The sequence below is a fragment of the Lycorma delicatula genome, chromosome 3 (assembly GCF_047948215.1).
Source record: "Lycorma delicatula isolate Av1 chromosome 3, ASM4794821v1, whole genome shotgun sequence".
NCBI lineage: Eukaryota > Metazoa > Arthropoda > Insecta > Hemiptera > Fulgoridae > Lycorma > Lycorma delicatula.
Window position 1 is genome coordinate 13847000 of NC_134457.1, and position 20845 is coordinate 13867844.

General features: G+C 32.1%; 1 long non-coding RNA gene across 4 annotated transcripts in view; it reads right to left on the minus strand.

Moving 5' to 3' along the window:
- Positions 1-20845, minus strand: part of LOC142321394 (uncharacterized) — a 203617-nt gene that overhangs the window by 27773 nt on the left and 154999 nt on the right. The window lies entirely within an intron of this gene.

The window sequence follows — 20845 nt, forward strand, 5'->3', positions numbered from 1 at the left end:
AGCAGTTCTTTTCCCGTTGTTGCAATCTTCATTCGTTTTACTTATTTAATTTTAAATATTTAGTGATATGCGATATCAAATTTCTATGCGCGCGCGTCCGATTGTATTAATGTGCACTTTTGTATTAATAATAAAGTCGCCTCCATCAAGTCGATAGCACATTTCAATTTGTTTCGCCGATGTCAAATTTTCAAGCAAAAAAATACATCGTTTAAAAATTTAAGATAATTTCTCCCCGCGTCACGTTCTAGTAAGAAAGGGCCTAATTTGTTGTCGATCGTGCCGCATCAAACGTTCACCGAAAATTACGGCTAGAAATTTGATCCGACTGGAGCGTGTGGTTTTCTTCACACCACCGATGTGAATTTCACGTGTTGTTTACGCCGTTACGGATACAAGTAGCTTCGTCCGAAAATAGTACGAACGAGATTTAAAAGTAATTATGTTAACCCGCTGAAAAAACTCGTCCGGCACGGTCACCAAGCTGGAGGTGTTTTATTTTCTGGACGTGACAAGGATTCAGTCCTTGACCGTGTAATGTCCTCCGTACTGTACTTTGTAGAATGTTGAGTAGCGTAAAAATTCTTCGCGTGCTCGTTTTAGAACTAAACTGTATTACTTGAAGAATTTGTTTTTCATCGGCTTGTACCGGTCGAGGTTCAGATGAAACACGAGTGCTGCGAAGTGTACTCTTCTCACAAAGATTAAATTACTCACGAATTAAATTCTATAAAACAATTTGTTGTTTGCGATCTAAATTTATTACGCTTAAAAGTTGTTTTTAATTTTCATAAATTCATTCGCTGTTTTCTATTAAATTTTGTTCTGTTTTGTTTTTAATAATAAAAGTTGATATTTTTTTTTGTTTTTCGTACTTTATTTCATCAATTTTCTCAAAATTAAGTTCTCTACACGTTTTCTTAATAAAATTTACGCATTTTTCAGTCGTTTAACAAAGTTATTGTACTTCAAACCTAAAAAAATGTGTTTTTCGTTACTGAATTTTTCTGTTTTACGGTGGTTATCGTAAAATCTATGGGAGATACAATATTGGAACCTCCTTTATTCGATTTTTCAGGTGAAAATCATAAGAACCCGTCAAGTTTACTCCTTTTATGACCCCCTTAAAAATTTCAGTACGACCTCATTTCACCGGGGAACTGAAATCCGCGCGAAATTTACGCTAACCGTAACTCGACAAACAAACGTTTTCGGACATATGTTTGTTTCTTTATTTCAAGATCTAGAATCGGTTCCCAAATTGTCTCCTTTTACTGAATCGCTCTGTATATAAATTAATGCTGATCTAAACAGTTTTAAAATTTAAAAAAGTTAAAGCGATCTTTCTAAAAGAATAAAACAAAATTAACTTAAATCGATTATACCGTATATAAAAATCTAGTAGTTTCTGAGAGTCTGTTACTCTTTTACGCAAAAAATTACTAAACCGACTTTCTGAAATGTTGCATCAACATTGTTTTTGTACCTCGAAAGAACATATGATTACTGCCATCACGAATTGTTTCACCGTTTCAAGATTGTGGCGGATTAACTAACTTACTTACGGTAACAACCGGATCAGGTCCTTTTTGTTTTCTCCGTTTTCCCTCCAAATGTTTGCAAGTTTCTCGCATGGAAATATTTCAAATAGTAGGAAATATTTTTTTACTCGTACGAAGGACAGTAACCGACTATAACTACTATTTTTAAGATGGAAATCGACTATTTTGAAACCCGTATACTTCAGACCATTCAAAGTTTCGAATCCTGTACTAACCAAACTGTTGCACTGCAGAGATTACACAATACAGTGATCGTTTTTAAAAATTGAAGAGAGTTTGATTGTTATTTGTCACAAGAAGGATAATGAACACGGTGGGGCCCGGCGATAAAAAAGCAAATAGCTTAATGCTCGTTGAAATAACTGCATAATAATTAAAATCGATCGTATAAAAAGAAAATAGAGAAAACATTTTAGAGGTAATTATTATTTATTTAAATTTTTTGTGGTGCTTTGAGACGAATCACTGGAGAACATTTGTCGGTAGTGATATATTATGAATTTTTGTAATATATGTTTTATATTTGTAAAAAATCTTCCAAGCGGATACTGAGCGTCACCTGAATTAGCGTCAGGCATCGCAGAAACGTTGACAACAGCGTTTTGCACATTGTTGTCAACGGCATTGATTTCTGTCGAACGTTCGTTTTCAGTTCATCGATATTGCGGGGGATCGATTCGGAAACCCTACTCTTCAAATACCTGCTAAGGAAAAAATCGCAGTCTCTGCTGACGGTTCGTTCTTCTGTAAAAACAGCACAAACGACTACAACTGAACAGTTTGATATGTAACAAGTTGCTCCGTCTTGTTGAATAAAAACGTACTATTTTTCACGATCTGTTAACCGAATATACAATTATTTTAAAATTGTACGGTACACTTCTGTACTGACGGTCCGGTTAAAAAAAATATCGGCCTCGATATACGATTATCAGAAACAGCACATGATCTACCGATTTTCTAAGCGAAGTGGACGCACAAACATTCAGTGAGGAATTTTAGCCACCCGCTACCTTGTATTTTGCGAATTGAAGTGTCACGATAAACGAATCCGTGTCTCGTCTGACGTGAAATACAACTTCGGGTCTATCTGTTCATCGACTATGGTTTTGTGAAATAGGTCGCAATAATTAAGACGTTTCGGTGTGTCTGTTTTGCTTAGTTTTTACGCGATAAGGTTTCCGATTTAAGTCGTGAAGAATCTTACGACAAGATGTGTATTTTACACGATCTTGGTGCGATAATTTACCCTTTGTTTGGAGGGCAGATTTAGAAGGTGCCGAGATTACAATTTTATAAAATATATCAGAAAATACAGCCTGTTATTTTGAACGTTATTTTATTAAGAAAAAATATTTCGTTTATATTTGTTTAAAATTTACAAACCTACACACAGCCTTTTATTTGAATATACGATTTTCAAGTTATATTAAATCGATAAAACGTTTTTTTAAATAATAAAATAAAGTAAGCAACAGTTAAAATGTGGATTTTGATTTTTACCCTTTTCAAATGTCTAGTCAATTTATCCATTATTTCAATAAATAAGAAATAAAAAAAAATGGTGTCACTTTCCCATCGAAATTATTTTCTCACAATAAAAAAAAAAAAAACGTTTTAACAAATAATGTTAAAACAATTCACGAGGTAAGACTTACATGAAACAAATAATATTTTTTGACTATGATGAATTAATTCATAGATTCAACACAGAAGCTGTTTGAACATACACGTGGGAATATGGAAATGGAATTTTGCAGCGTATGAATCCCATCTCTAACCAGGATTCGTACCCGGGTCCCCCGGATGAAACTCGCAACGGAGATCGAAAGTATACTTTAATATTCTTTTTTAGGTAGGATAGATTTCATAAGAAATCCTGTTGAAATGGGTATAGTGATTCGACTTAGGAAAATTTCAACATATCTTCGCGTTTCATATCCCCCAGACACCAAAACCACCTAGTCCAAAAGTTTATATATATATTTCACTTTTTGTGGACACGATAATTGCCGTAATTTTGCGCCAATCAATTTCAAATTGATACATAAAATATAACGACTCAAAATATCGGTCGAGTTCGTTAATGAACAAAATCTGATCACGGGAGTGTAAATGGAGGGGCTTTTTCGAAAAAGAAAAAAATATCGCTATGACTTTCTTATTAAGTAAAACATCGAATTCATTTAAAGTTTCTACTGTTCTTTGGATAAGAACCTAAAACTTATCTAGGTAAACTTTTTTGATATCTCCAACCATTGACCCAGGGGATGGAAAAAATGGGGTTCTGAAGACAAAAAAATCATACCTCCCTTAATAGGCACAGTATCGAATCGGTTTAAAGTGGTCGTTAGTTCTCTAAACATTACCTAAAACCTTTGTCTGAAACAATTTTTGATATGACCAACCCTTACGGCAAGGGATGGCTAAACCTTTCCTGGAATATTAAGAAGATGGGTTTGTCGTATGCTAAACATGTGAAACTTTTGTTCACATGCAACCGTTGTTGTATTGAGTAAATTTAAAGTTTTTCTTAACTTTAAGGTGGAAATCTTTTTTATCCGTTACTTAGCACCGGTGAAATATACCTCAGCCTTCCGGCGTGCTGGAAAGCGGATTTTTTTTTTTAATTTCTAAGATTCGATTATGTCCCGGTTAAAAAAAATTACACGATTTAATAGGATAAATAATATATATGGCTATATGATAAAATTATTATAAAAATCGACTAGAAAATATTATAAGTAAACGTAATATTTTTGTTAATGAATACTAAATCGTTTATTTATCATAAAAATTATACCTTTTCTAGAATATAATCGGTATGTGTAGGCAGACCACGTTTGGAATATGTAAAACAAATTGTTGGGGATGTAGGATGTAGAGGGTATACTGAAATGAAACGACTAGCACTAGATAGGGAATCTTGGAGAGCTGCATCAAACCAATCAAATGACTGAAGACAAAAAAAAAATCGGTATAAAATAAGTTTCAGAATAAATAAAACAGATAAATGCACATCTCCGTGGCGGAGTGGTAGGTAGCGTCTCAGCCTTTCATCTGGAGGTCCTGGATTCGAACCCCTCTCAGACATGGCGATACTCATACTCTTCAAATTTCCATTCTCACAGAGAAAAATGACCAAAGAGGTTGATGCCCGTCATCTCAAAAAATCGTATCAAAAATTATAAAAAAACGTTGAAAAAGTTATTAAATTCATAAATCGGAGCCCCTAAGGTTACATTTTTAAAAAGTATCCGTTCTGCCCGCATTAATACTAGACACAATTGGACTTTCAATTTTCAAAAATGAAAGTATAAAAAAAAATTATATTTTAGCTATCTCAGTTTTACTCAGCGCCCCCATGTTACGGGGTTTTAATAAGTTTATTATTGGAATATTATTTTTTTTTCAATCGGTTGGTTCAATCTGATGCGATATTAATAAATAATTCGAAAAAAATGGATTGTTTGATTCTCCCTTGTCCAATGGAGACGAAAAATCAACCGATTTATAGTCAACCGACTATTTGTAGCAACTTTCAATTGTTTTTTGGTAAACTGGTTTTCGTTTACTAGGTAGGAGGCAAAATCCGATTAGAAATTATGTTGAATATTCCTACCGTTAAACCGATCGATTTAAAACTTATTTAATACGTACTTTCATTCTACTAAATCTCAATTTTCTACAATCGCTATATAAAAATTCAAAATAACGAAAACTAGCCCTCCCTCGACTTTGTTTTTCAAAAATTTAATCCTATCAATACCTCATAAAGAACATTTTGAGTCGTTTTCCAAGTTTATGTCGAGTCTGTCTGAAGTAATTAATAAAAATACAGGTATGCTACGAACATACAATTCCAGAAATTTCTATTTTGAGTTTTTTTATCTAATAGCGCTTACAAACTTCAGCATCTACAAAAGCCCCAAAATCCAAATCGTTATACTATTTGTTTATAGCTATGCTGTTTCAGCATCGACAGAATTTTAGTCGGGAAGTTAAAATACAGATGAGTTCAACGGTATTACTAAAATAGTCATTAATACGTGAACGTAGAAAGGAAATCGACCAAATTTTTTTTCTACAAACAATCTTCATTTTAAAAAGATTGTAAGGACAGAATAATAATCAAAAAACAACCGCTTACACTTTTCGTAAAGCAAAAGAATACAGACACTGAAAAAAAAAAAATAAATAAACGTAATTTTAGCGTTAACGAGATCGCGTTAAGCAAACTATTCTCTAAGATTGGAAACATTAAACGTAAAATTAATTTTGTCAAGACGGTGCGAAATTATTCTTTAAAGAAAATAAAACCGGTTACAGATTCCTACGGAAAATTTATATTGAAATTAGAATAAAAACCAATTTGGCTCGTTATAAGAAAAGAGAAATACGCCTTTGCGCTAGGCGACTGAAAATAAAATTAATTTAAGTTAGAAAACAATTATTGGAAACTTATTGCAACAGCAATGCAGAAAACTATCGTTAAATAAAAGTACGGAAACACCGTTTAAAAAACTTTAAAATTAAAATTTTTTTCTTTAATTTTTCTTTCTCGCAAAAGTTTCTAGAACGCTAAACGTTACTCTTAACGGTTGTCGAGATTGAATCTTCAGGTCATCGAGTCTTGAGTTAAAATCTTTTTTTATAATACCAAACTTAAAATAAGAAAAGTGAAGCAGCGGCTGGTTACAGGGTATCATTTTATAAATTCATTTTTTAAAATTTAAATTTCTATCTTTGCATTTACAATGCATATTACTGATGTATATAAATATATTTTTATTTAATTACGATTATTTTATTCAGCATAATCTAATTTCTATTAATGATCACAAAGATTAGACGCGTAATAAATTGTTGCCGGTATCGCTTTTGAATAATAACTGTAAATTCTATTACGCTGGAATGAATCTTCGTTAACATCGGGAAACATTGTTTCCCTTTGTAAAGCTATAAGGAAAAAAGAAATTGTGGAATAAACAAATAGATTATGAATATTTTTTTACAAACTAATTTCTATTTTTTGTTATATCCGAACACTTATTTAAATAAAATAAATATTAAAAAAGAAAATATGATTTTATAACCAAGAAAAATCCTTTCCGATCGTGGATTTATTGCATTTCATTACTTTTAGTTGTAAATGCAGTAAATTACAGAACGTTTTAAATTTTAAATATTTTTATAATCTACTAAAGTATATTTTTTTGGCATTGAACACATTTAAAACATACGAGGTACAAGAACCATCATTCAGATAATACTTTTTCTGATAGTAATGATGTTCATTACATCCGCGATCATTCGGAGAGATGTCATTTGTAGAGCTGATAATCACCTGCATTTTAGTTTAACGCAGGTATATAGCAGAAGCTGTTCGTTCAGCTTTAACGAAGAAGGAAACAGGAAACCGCTTCACTCCTGAGGTTTCCTACGTAAACTTGGTATGTTTTGATTGTTGTTCTTAAGAATGTATTTGAAGTTGCGGCTTTTGGCCGGTGTCAGGCTGTTTTAATATTTTCCTGACACCGGTTAATTATTTCTATATAGTGAAAAAATAATGATTCAAGAAAAAAGTTTAAAAAATTCAAAAAAATCGTTATTTTATTACTTTTTCTGCTTTCCTACCCCCAAAATCACATCCCAAGAAAATGTTTAGGTTTATTTTCATTTAGTATATTAAATGGAAGAAATAAGAAAATTTCACTGAAAAATGTACAACAAAAAGTTATCTAAGGTTTCTTTTTTACGGGTGGGGGTGAATCATGATGATTTTTTATTGTAATATTATTAATAAAGATTTAAATAAACTAGAAACTTTTTTAAAAATTCCAGAATTTCATATTTTTAAACTTTGATCGATTCTCCCATCACCAATATTGTCTCCAAAGTTACGAAGACAAAAAGAAAAAAAAATACTGTGGACACCGCATGACTTAATTGTACGCCTATTAAATTACATATACACATCTTTTTAGAATGAAAGATAAATAAAATTTTATTTTATTAATAAATTCGGATATTTTTTCATATTCTTTATTTTATTTAATTATTATTTATTGTAAAAATTGTTTTACAATCAGAGGTTAATAATTGTTAATAAATCAATGTATTTAAATTGAAAAAAAAAGAGATGAAGTCGAATTGGAACCGATCCGATTAAATAAACAATTATTATTAATTAAATTCTGAATAAGTGCTCTGTTTCTGTCCAACCTATGGGCCCAAACGGACGCAGCATAAAAGACCATACTTTCGACGACACCTCAGTACACCGTGTACAAATGACGGCCCGATAGCCCGTAATCCTTCCCAGCAATCCTCCTACGCTTGTGCATCAGAGACACTTACGTACTTATGAACTCTTAACTCGGCTGATCACACAGCCTTTATACTTAATGTGAGGGTCGCCTGGGCCGTGACCCTTTCTGCGAATGTCAGTCTCAGAAATCCGTCAAATACCAGGTTCCACTGCAGCTGACCGAGAACAGAACCCTGCGGGCTTCCCCTGGTGACGGACGTTTCCACAGCCAGGTACGTATCTCTAAACAGAGCCGTACGCTTATACAAATAGTCACGCACTACGGCCTGCAGGGCTACTGCAACATTGCGGCGTTCCAACTCATAGAGGACAGAACTCCAACACATGCCGGTGTTCTTTAGCGATTGGGTTTCAACTAACCACATATCTCGGGTACGGTCGAACTGAGAATGTACAAGACTACACTTCATTTACACTCATACATATCATTCTCATTCATCCTCTGAAGTATTATCTAAAAACGGTAGTTACCCCTCCGGTAACTACCGGTAACTACCTAGACAGGAAAAAGAAAGAGAACTCCAACTCCAACATAAGGATGGAAATGCTCCCTCTATGTCAATAAAAATTGCCAAAACATATTTACAATCGGCGCTTTCCACTTCGGCAAGAGCATTTAAGATGCAATCCTTGGTTCCAACCCTTTTAACGAAGCCGTACTGGCCTCGATTAAGAAGCGAGTTCATATCGATGCTTTCCAGAGCCGTTCCACAACCAGCCTTTCAAGCAACTTGGCTGACGGGTCGATAACTGCTGATTTCACTCGGATCCTTTCCTGATTTTAAGAGCACCCTCACCAAAGTCACCTTCCAAAAATTCGAAAAGCAACCCCAGCTTAGGCACCCCGAGAACAGCCTGCCAAACGGCTCTGATAGAAAATAGCAACAGATGATAGAAAATATCCGGGTCAAGTTGATCAGTCCCCGGTGCCTTTATCTGTGTTATCCTGATTTTTGAACAAGATAGGGTTAAACTAGACAATAACTCGATCAAAAATTTATGAATGTTTAAGCCACCAAAGGAAAAACTGAATAGCAACCGCATTCGTGTAATTTGACGCCTGCAATTTTTAATTTTTTTTTAAACAAAAAAAAACACAGTATTTCCTTTAAATACAAATGACCTGAACAATTTCAAGCTTTTAAATATTTGTTCTGACTTTATAAATCAGAATGAAACTTTATTAAAAATAAAAGATATGCACTTCATCGATTAAACGCTGCATGAACTCGTAAGAACAAAAGGACAACACTCTTAACACTTCTTCCGATGTGAATTGGACATAATAAAACCTTTCTTTATTAACTTTTTTCTAATTAGTATATAGTGAAACAGAATTTTTGTTCACCTGGTCTAAGATACCCGCCTTAGAATTGTTTCATACTATTAAGATGTATTATTTACACGCTTAATAACACATTTTAGCCAGGTTTCTATGTTGCTTGCATGTACTGCCTGTAATTTCATGTAAAAAATGTTACATCACATCGATTATTATATTCAGCATTCCTGATGCTCAGTATATATACAAAATTTGACTTAAACTTTACTGAACGACCGATAACTACATTTTTGAAAAAAATCTTTAGATTCAACCAAGTCGATATTCTATATGTGCGTTTTCAATTTTTTCTAAAAAACTTAATGAATATTACTAACACTGATTGTAAATGCCATGTTATTTCATAAGATATCAATTATTGAAATTTCCAATATTAATATTTTTACATTATTTTATTTTTCTGACAGTACATATATGTATTATTACATCCATAATATTTGATTTAATATTGTACAGCAAATATGACAATGCGTTCTTATGTATGATTAAATTTCATAAGGGCATAAGTTGTAGATGACCTGAAATGAATCCCAGTTACTTCTAAAAATAGTAGAGCCATCCTCAAGAACAATAAAAATCCCGTGCCAGATTTACCAAAAAATGCGAGAAATGATATATTTCCTATGGCCTTCTTCATCGAGTCAAACATATCAGCATGCCGAGTACGTAGAAAAAATCAACTAATATTTAGCTGGCAATGGACTTTTTACTACGCTCGACACACGGACTGGCTTTTTAATAAACATCACTGCTCTCAGAGAAGGCTGCTCTAACTGGTATCTCTTGTGCTTTGTTATCTTTACATGCATTACATTTGTAAAAAGAGACGGGGACAAACAGTGCAAAGTTACATGTTAATTTTTACCTTTCTATTTTGAAACAATTGATTATACACACTGCTTTAACTCGGTAGGAAATATTCATTCGCTCACATATTGCATAATATTAGCGTTTTCACTTTCCCATCTACGTAGTGCTATAGCAGAGCTGTAGCTCTACAAGGGAATGTATTGTAATCGGTCCGATTCGGGCATATGTGGTTTTCAGCCGATCTTCAGGTTTTGACATCTAAGGAATCCAAAAAACCAAAATCCAAAACAAATTTGATTTTGGACTTTTTCTTAACTGCAGTAATAAGCGTTCATCGAGAGCTTTTCAATGATATATCACGAGTGAGACTTTTTCCATCGGTTCTAGAGTTGAACCTAAATGAAAATTTAATTTATGAAATATCTGGATCTATAAGGGGAAGGCATATCGGTTCGAATCAGACATCTCCTTTTCCAGTTTAACATTTTTTTTTTATATTTTTATTTAATTAAATATATTGATTTATTAATAATTATTAACCCGTGATTGTAAAAAGAATTTTACAATAAATAATTATTTTCAATAATAATAAAAAAATATGAAAAAAAAATCAAAAGTTATTAGTGAAATAAAATTTTATGTACTTATAAAAATGAGTAGACTATGTAATTTCACAGGCATTATTACATGTGTGTGTACGAAATAGAGATGGTGAAACATCTGATTATTTAATAATAATTGAAAATTATAATTTAGAATCATATTATTTTTGGAAAGAAAGGAATGAAAAAGAAAGTGTAACTAACTAAACTGGTACAAGGGATTTATTTAATAAATTCAAATATAAAAAATATTTTTAAGAAAAAAAGAAATGATTGTTGATTTTTAATAATTCAAATAAGTGAAGATATCTTTGAAGAAATGTTATTGTATTTATAGAAAGAATAGCTGATCTAAGTACATTAGAAAAGAAAGATATGAAGCAACTGCAGACTACAGTAGTATAATACATTACCGTTAAAAAACAAAGAAACACCGCAGAGAACCAAAAGACATAAATCATTATTAATAGACAAATAACGACAACTGTCCAGTATATTAAAAAACAGTTTTGTAACTCATGTTAGAAAGAGAGAGATGATAATGAGTGAGCTAGTAAGTGCGCAGCTGTGCAATACGAACGAATTATTATGAACAACTAACAAATCTATTACGTTTCTTTTATTCTCTTGGTCGTTGTCTATGCGTTCTACTCGTGCGTCCATATATCTCAATACATACACACGCACGCGCATAAGCAAAGCAAATAAAATGTTTAGACTGCACAATTAAAGGAAAGAATTATTTAAAACTACATTATCTATACGAATATAATTTTGTGTCTTTGATTAAATGTTTTTAAAATTTTTACATTTCCAAGCATATAACTTAGAAGGGATACGAGGGCTTTTAAAATATTAAAAGTTGATAATTTTTATTAATTTACTATCATTAATTTTTATTACATTTAAAGGAGGAAAATAGAAACAGAAAAAAATAATTATCAGCTTCCATTACGGTCCAAAAGCGTACTGCCCCGGGTTGTCTGCTACAACTTGATTGTTTGTCAACGAAATTTTAAAAGTGAGGTGTCATTTTGTTCAAAATAAAATGCTTAATAAATTTTGTAATTAGTAAAAATGTTATCAAACAATTACAAAGATATTGACGAATTAAAATTATGATTATCATTTGTATTATTTTGTAAAATAAAAAATTAGATTTTCTAAATTTAATTAATGTAGGTTTACCCGCTCCTGAGAAATGAGAAATATTTTTTTTTTTGAATATCACAAACTGGCGTCCGAAGGAAAACAAAGCTGAGCAGGACTTATGTTGATATGATTATTAAAAATTTGAATCTGAGAATTTGGAATTTGAATTTTATCTTAACATTTTACTTTTAACAGGTAATTGTGAATAGCGATAAATCTTGAGATCAACAGTCCATACGTAATTACTAAAAATCTATTCCAAATTTTTGAAGTTCTCTACGCATATAGTACGGGCGAACCCGCGACGAGGAATGCTAGTAATCAAATAAAATTTGAACATGATGAATTTTTTAAGGAAAAAGTATTATTTATAAAATATTCAGACGAACCAGAAACTTTCGTGAAAATACCATCATTAAAGAATAAAAAGTAAATTTAGTACTTTTAACTCAAACTTTAGATTCGAGAAACAGGAGAAAAAAAATACGGGATGGTGTCATTTTTTACTGATAGATACACACACGCGCGCGCGCGCGCGCACTAACACATGCATATATACACATACACATTTACTCACTCTCACACATACACACACAAATGCACTCGTATACATACATACACACGCGCGCGCGCGCGCACTCACAGACACACGCCTTAATATACACACACATACGTCACGCCGAAACTAGTCAAAATGGGTTTACGGATGGTCAAAATGGATATTTCCGTTGAAATCTATAAACCGAAATTTTCGTGACAGTAATATATTTTTATTTTTACACTTATATGCCTTTTTTAAAAGATAATATTAATTTACAACATATTTAAGGAAGTATATGACCGCGAAAAATGTCGGTTTTCAGATTTCAACGGAAATATCCGTTTTGACCATCCCTGAATCCATTTTGACTAGTTTCGACGTGACGTCTGTACGTACGTACGCATGTATGTATCTCTCAAGTATGTATGTATCTCTCATAATCTAGAACATATATGTATGTATGTATCTCAAGAACGACTAGCCGTAGCACGATTAAATGTTGGATTTAGGGCTCTTGTACACCTCCCTTTTTGATTTGTTTGATTGCAATCGGGTTGGTTGAGTTTTAAACCCGACCACCAAAGAACACCGGCGGTTTCCACGATCTAGTATTCAAATCCGTGTAAAAATAACTGGCTTTACTACGACTTGAACGCTGTAACTCTCAACTTCCAAATCAGCTGATTTAGGAAGACGCGTTAACCACTAGACCAACCCGATGGGTTGCGGCAGAAACGCTGAAACTACATAAAGTACAGGACGGAGAGAGAATAGAGAAAAGAATCTTACGGAAAATATTAGGCCCGAAAAACAACAGAGGACTAGATTATAAACAAAGATTAAACCAAGAGCTATATTCCAAAATAGAAAAAATAACAGATGTAATCACTAACAAAACATCTTCACCCTACTAAGCACTCACAAGAACAAGATAACCTGGCTTAAAGAAATAGACAATGACCTAGTAAACGATTCAATAGACTCAGACATTTTAAAAGACACAGCGACATTCAGAAAAACAATACAGGAATTTTCAGCAGAGTAAAAACCTCACTAGTAGAAGAGGGTGAACTTTGTTCAAGACGACAAAGAACACCACTCTAGAAAAATGAAAGAAGCACGGGCTAAAAAATTGATTAAGCGTGCCCTCTAAATGGGCTATTCAAAAAGAAAAAAATTGAAAAATTAAGTTAAACACATAGAACCAGAATGTAAAATTATTTAAGTTTACATTGAATTCATATAAAATAAAATACATTTTGGAGAAATAAAACAAATATATATTTTAAGATAACGTATGACACGACCACAAGAAATATTCATAAGATAAGACAACTTAATACTATTATGAAATATACTGCCTTAGCATTCACGGTTTGAAATAAGTAGAGTTTTTAGTGTTAAGTAGTATATTAACGTATTTTGTTGTATGTTATTCGTTACAATTGTATGTTAAACTTATTGTTATTATTGTGGATTATTTGCGTCTTTCAATTTGATAATTAAAAATATATATTGTGTTTCACCCGTTCATCTATTTCTTTGATTAGATTACTATTTATTATTTGGACGTTAAAATGATTGCGGACTTTATTAGAAAATATACTTGCGTAATACGAAAATTGACGTTTGCAAACTGTTAATTTTGAAAAGAATGCGGTATAAGTATATTTTCCTGATGAACGAGTATTGTACGGTGCATTTTTAAATTTGAATTCATTTATATATTTGTTTACGTGTAATATTACTTTCTTGACATATATTTGTCTCAAAGTAGTTACTTTAAAAAATTCAAATAAGCGAGCATCTCTGTAAGGAATTATGTCAAATGTCTTAGTTAAATCGAGGAATGTTGCTATAAAATTACGGTTAATTATTCCAGTTAAATGTAAAACCGCATCTTTTGTTGATTTTCCAGTTTGAAAACCGTACTGATTTTTACGAATAAAATTACTTTTATCAAGAAACTTTATTATTCGTTTTTTTAATAGTTTTTCAATTATTTTGGAGAAGTTACGTAACAAAACTTATAGGTCTGTAATTTGCCGGCTTGTTTTTATCTCCCGATTTATATATTGCTTTTATTTTGGCTTTTTTTAAATTTAGTAGGGAAATATTCTTCAATAAAATATCCATTTATTTGTTCAAGTGGTTTTGCTATGTAGTTACTTATTTTTTTTTAAGCAAGAAGCATTAAAGCTATCGATTCCAGGTGACGAGTTTTTCTTTTTAAATTTTTTATTACGTTTAATATTTCAGTAATATTAGTCGGGTTAAGAAACAGGCTACTAATAGAGGGTAGGATTAACGAAAGAGAGAGATTTTAAGTTATTTGTATTTTTTAGTATCGCATTTGCATAATTTTCTCCTACATTTGTAAAGTATTTAATTTTTGGGTTCAATTTTCGGTCGTGTAATTTCTTTTTTCATATCCAATATTTCATTAATAGATTCCAATTTTTTTCTTAATATTGTTTTTATTTGATTTTAAAATAATTTTGGTTTCTTTATTATAATGTTTAATGTGTTCCTATATTTCTCATAATAATCTTTTAGTTTTGTATTAAAAGCTTGTTTTAATAATTTACGGCGCATTATATCTCTTCCATAGCAGCTACCGTGCTCGGAATGACCAGTTGTTTTAGTGGTTTATTTTTATGTGATATTTTAATAATCAGTTTATGTTTATTTAAGTAGTCGGTAAGTTTATTAATAAAATTCGTTACTACCGGTGTTATTTTTGCATATCCCGTTCCAGTTTTCTTTATCCAAGCTAGATTAAGTTCATCAAACCCACCGGGTTGGTCTAGTGGTAAACTCGTGTTCCTAAATCAGCTGATTTAGAAATCGAGAGTTACAGCGTTCAAGTCCTAGTAAAAGCCAGTTATTTTTCCACGGATTTGAATACTAGATCGTGGATACCGGTGTTCTTTGGTGGTTGGGTTTCAATTAACCACACATCTCAGGAACGATCGAACTGAGAATGTACAAGACCAAGTGAAACTTGGACGATCGGAGTATCTGAGAAGAAAAGATTAGAAGCTTTTGAAATGTGGTGCTATAGGAGAATGTTTAAAATCAGATGGGTGGATAAAGTGACAAATGAAGAGGTATTGCGGAAAATAGATGAAGAAAGAAGCATTTGGAAAAATATAGTTAAAAGAAGAGACAGACTTATAGGCCGCATACTAAGGCATCCTGGAATAGTCGCTTTAATATTGGAAGGACAGGTAGAAGGGAAAAATTGTGTAGGCAGGCCACGTTTGGAATATGTAAAACAAATTGTTAGGGATGTAGGATGTAGAGGGTATACTGAAATGAAACGACTAGCACTAGATAGGGAATCTTGGAGAGCTGCATCAAACCAGTCAAATGACTGAAGACAAAAAAAAACATCTAATCACCACTAGCCATGTACTAACGAATCAGGAGTTTCAGCTAGTGAACAGTACATTCCCGTGCTAAGCTAAGGGGACACAAACATACACACATACAAATGCCGTTTAGTAGGATAGAATTACCTGCGGCAATGGAGCTTTTAAGCGGTCCTCTGTGGCGCGAGTGGTAGCGTCTCGACCTTTCATCTGGAGGACCCGGGTTCGAATTCCGGTCAGACATGGTATTTTCCACACGCTATACAAAAATTGTCATTCATCTCATTCTCTGAAGCAATACCTAAAGGTGGTCCCGGAGAATAAAAAAAAAGTAGCTTTTTTATCGCTTTAGGTATTCCAGAGAATGGAACTTCGTATATATATTTGTAAAAGTATTATTGGAATAAATTTGAATTTGAAATTGAATATACAAATTATACATGTTATTTTCCAACACTGGAGGAATTTGACTCACCGCCTTCAGGGTACACTGATAGTGACTGGACCTTTCAATTTATAAAATTCTGAAAATTTGATTAGATTGTTTATAAATGCGGTGAATTTGATTAATAGCTTCCAGTGTGGGAGAATAACATATTTAATTTGTAAATTTAATGTTAATTAGACGAGATTAGCAAACAGTGTATAGTAGCATAGTAGGTTACATATGTCGAAAATGTAACTCCTTTTTTACGACCATTTCTTGTAATCTATTTACCGTAAACATTGGTATCGCGTGATTTTTTTTTTAAATTTTTAGTTATCGTTTTGACCCTCTACCCCAGAACTTATCTGTGTTGTCACATATTCTGGGGAAGGTCTGAATAAGTAAATATTTTGATATTTCACAGATGTATTTGGTGTGAGCCGATATGTACCGGAGAAAATCCATATTTGTCAGATATCGAGCTTTCACGGTAACATAAATTAATTGTAAACTAAAATTTTGTTTCATATAAATTTAGTTACGAATAAGGTTAGATTTGCTTAAAGTTGAGTCGAACAGAAATCTTGAAGTGTGAATTAATCAGATAAATTACGGAAAATTTCAATCGACTTACTCGTAAACCTAACATTAACCTTGTTCTAAACCTAACTATACTCGATTAAATTTCATTTAAACCAAGCGTTTTACTCCGCAAATAATGTATATTGTACGTTTACCAAAACCCACATCGTAAACTAAACCTAAATTAATTTAACCTTAAGTGAATTTAATTTCATTGAAACCAATTTATTCAGTCCCAAAATAAAGTTTATTTACGCTTGTAATATTTCGAAATTTCGGTAAGGATGCTGCGTAACTTGCAAGGGACGTAACGTAACTCGATGGAAGGCGTTTCCCACGAATAATTTTAATAGTAACGAATAACTTTCTTTTACATAAGTTATATTTCAAATTTCATCAAAATCAGAGGCGAGACCGTAACTTATATAATTGCCAAATTTATTATTAAATGTGGACATAAAATATACAGGAACCAGAGACATTTAAATTTTGCATCTTTTTCATAAATAGAGCAATTTTCCTATAAATAATTTTATAAGCGCACCTTTTTAATTAGAATAGTTGATTTATTATACGTCACACAATGTCTAACAGTACAAACGCAAAGAAGAGTTACTAGATTACCTTTAACTTTCCCGTCTAGATAGCGCTACAGCTCTAGAAAGTATTGAAATCGGTCCGATTTCGGCATATGCGGTTTTCACCGGATCTTGACGTTTTCACGCCTAAGGAACCCAAAAAACCGAATGGAAATTGTCCTGTTGTTAATGTTCGTATAAACATGTGTTCGGTGTTGGCATATAAATCACCTTATATCTCCAGAACTACTGGACCGATTTAGACCAAACTTGGTCTGATTACTTCTTATGAGGCACATGACATTAAATTTTCAACTTAAAAGTTCAAAGGGATGAGGCTGTGAAGCAAGGTCAACCTCAGTCTCGAGATTTCGCCTAATTAAGGTCATATTTTACTTAGGCGCATTTGTTAACGATTAAAAAATAATAATATTTGCAAAAAAACATTTTTTTAAATCGCATGCCCACCACAAAAATTGCTCTAATTTACTGCTAAATTGTGCCGTCACAGGTGAGCGGTAGAATTAAATAAATGAATAATATTTAAAGTGTAAAAAGTAACTCGGTCTAACGGGGAAATTTTTTCTATGCAAGTTGTGAAATTACATTAGTTATATTATATATCATTTGGTAATTCTGAGCAATTATTCCCCCAACCTCAATTTTTTCCAGATTGCAATACGTTATATTGGAGGTCAACACGAAGACGAAAGAAGAGACACGATTTGCCCGAACGTTCGTAGATAACGTGAATGAGCAGTTGAAGATAACAAAAAGAGCAATATTCGTGTTCGGTTATGAGATAAAACAAATAAATATATGGGATATAACATATAAATATATGAGATATATAAATAAATAAATATATGTTTGGTTAAATTATATTCATAGTTATATTGGTAATGTTCAGGAAAACTTTTTAATTTTTATTTTATTATTTAATTATGGTAAATCATTTATTTACGTACGTCTACGTTATATAGAAAAACCTAAATTTTAAACAATGAAGTTTTTTTAAGTCGGTTCAGTACCTCCAAAGTGAGATAAGAAAAAAATCATTTTTATGTTTTATAATTCACAACCGGTAGACTGAAAAATATATCATAACTAGTGTGTTAAGATAGGCTTGATTTATGACAAAAAAAGTCAAAATCCATTCTTTTAACAATCAGTTAAAAGAATAAATTAAATACATACACATACATAGATGTGCGCGCGCGCACGCAAACTCGCACAAAAATGAAAAAATCAATAATAATGTGATGATTATGAAGAATTAATATAAAAGCAATAAAGGATTAGGACACACACACATACACACACATACTACAAGCAGGGTTGAAACAGGTTATTCAATACTATTTTTTTAAATATAATACAAATGGTAATACACTACATTCTATATTAAGTATATGTACATTATTGAGTCTATATTAAAAAGCACATACCATGATGTTAAAATAAAGACGTTAATTTTGTTTAAATAAAACAACACACATTAATGAAACGTAATTTTAATTTTAATTTCGTTTATCGCCCGTAACACTAAGCGGCTGGATCGAGTGAGTTAGGCTGTATACATGTTCGTCCATCTCCGCGTACAATCGGTGATCTTCGGTGTATACACGTCTTAACTTTGTACAATAATAGATGATAAACAATAATACAATAATTGTACAATAATTGATAATATAAACTGTAAACAACAGTAACATTAATCAATTACGTAAAACGTACGCGCACCCTCACATATACATTAAACATCTATTTAAAACAACTAAAATAATAAAATAAATGTTAAAATAATCGGTTAAAATTTAATTTTATACATAAATATTTTTATTTATTATCAAAAGTTAAGAAACTAAATAAAGGTTTATTTAAAAAAGAAAATAGATTAATATTAAAAAAATTTAATTAAAAAACTGTTTAGAAATCGAACTCAGTTTTAAAAAAATATACTGATTTAATAAATTATATTAAGCATACCACTCTTCCGATTACCGTGGCAGTGTGGTAGCGTCTCGGCGTTTCATCTGGAGGTCCCGGATTCGAATACCGGTGAGGTATTTCCATTTTTACATTCCTTTGTAAACTTGTACGGTGAATCATTCATCAGTTGTAGAAAAAAGAACCGATTCAATCGAATCTCATTGAATTTCAATTAAAATTTTATCTTCCCGGTAATGTATTATCTATTACATATACAATTATTTATTATATATACAGAGTGTATCACGAATTTCTTCCGGGACTTTCACAACCTATTCTACTCGCGAAGATAATGGAAAATGTTCATAATAAAAATTTGTCCTAAAATGCTTCGTTTGCGAGTTACGTCGGATTTCAGCTATCCCGGTGAAATAATGTCACTGAAATTTTTAAAACGTTAATTAAGGGACAAAATTAGTGAATCGTTTTGTTTTTGACCGGAAAAATCGAATAAAATATATCCCAGAACCGTATCTGCAGTAGTAGTAGAAATCTAGTGTGAAATTCAATAAATCGGGGTAAAACCCCTGTTTTTAATGTTAGATGTACAATAACTTTGTTAAATAACTTTTAAACAAAACTTGTAGAGGATTTAATTCTAAACAAAATGATATAGAGCAAGTTGAATCAAACAAAGAAAACTTTTTCACGTCTCTTTCATTAGCCGTAAATCGCAAACGAAGTATTTTAGGACGAATGTTTAAATGAAATTTAAACGAGTAGATTATTTTCACGAGTAGAAAGGGTTATGAAAGGGCCCGGGAGAACTTTGTGATACAATCTGTGTAAATATATAGTAATTTTTATGAGGCTGTTATTCTTTCACGCAAAATCTACTCGTCCGATCGAGGTGAAATTTTGTACTAAAATAGGTTTTATAACCGAAAAGAATTTACGACTATTACCGTAACGAAATATTCCACAGTTTCATGACGGTAGTCGTTTAAATTGCTTGCGGTAACCACCGGATTATGTTCCTTTCCTATATTTAAATTTACCACGGCGAAACCGTTGATCGATCGAATTCTGACAGCATTTACAGTTTATGAAATTAAATTTTCTACAAAAAAAAGGTCTCTCTCTATCTTTTGCGATACTATTTTTATTATCGGTAAATATACCTTAAAGGAGCGATGGTGTTCGTGTTCGATGTACATTCCTTTAGACTTGCCCTGACCGGGATTCGTCCCGGTCAGGCATGACATTTTCACACACGCTACAAATCATTCATCTCATCCTCTGAAGAATGCCTAACGGTGGATCCGGAGGTCTTTACATTCAAACACCTTCAGTTTTCAAATAAAGTCGCTTGCTTTATGCTCATGTAGAAACAACGTATATATGCATATTCCAGAGAGAAGAGCTGTAATTCTGTATGCAATTTCAGCATTTAGATTATGACGTTTCAACATAATGTATCGAAAACTTTTTCGCAAAGAAAAATAAATAAAATTGGTCATTTTCTTGTGGTGTTTGTCGGATAACGCTATGAATCGTGCAAAGTACATTTTTACCCGTACGAAAGAGCGTAGAAATAACGCTCAATTACAGT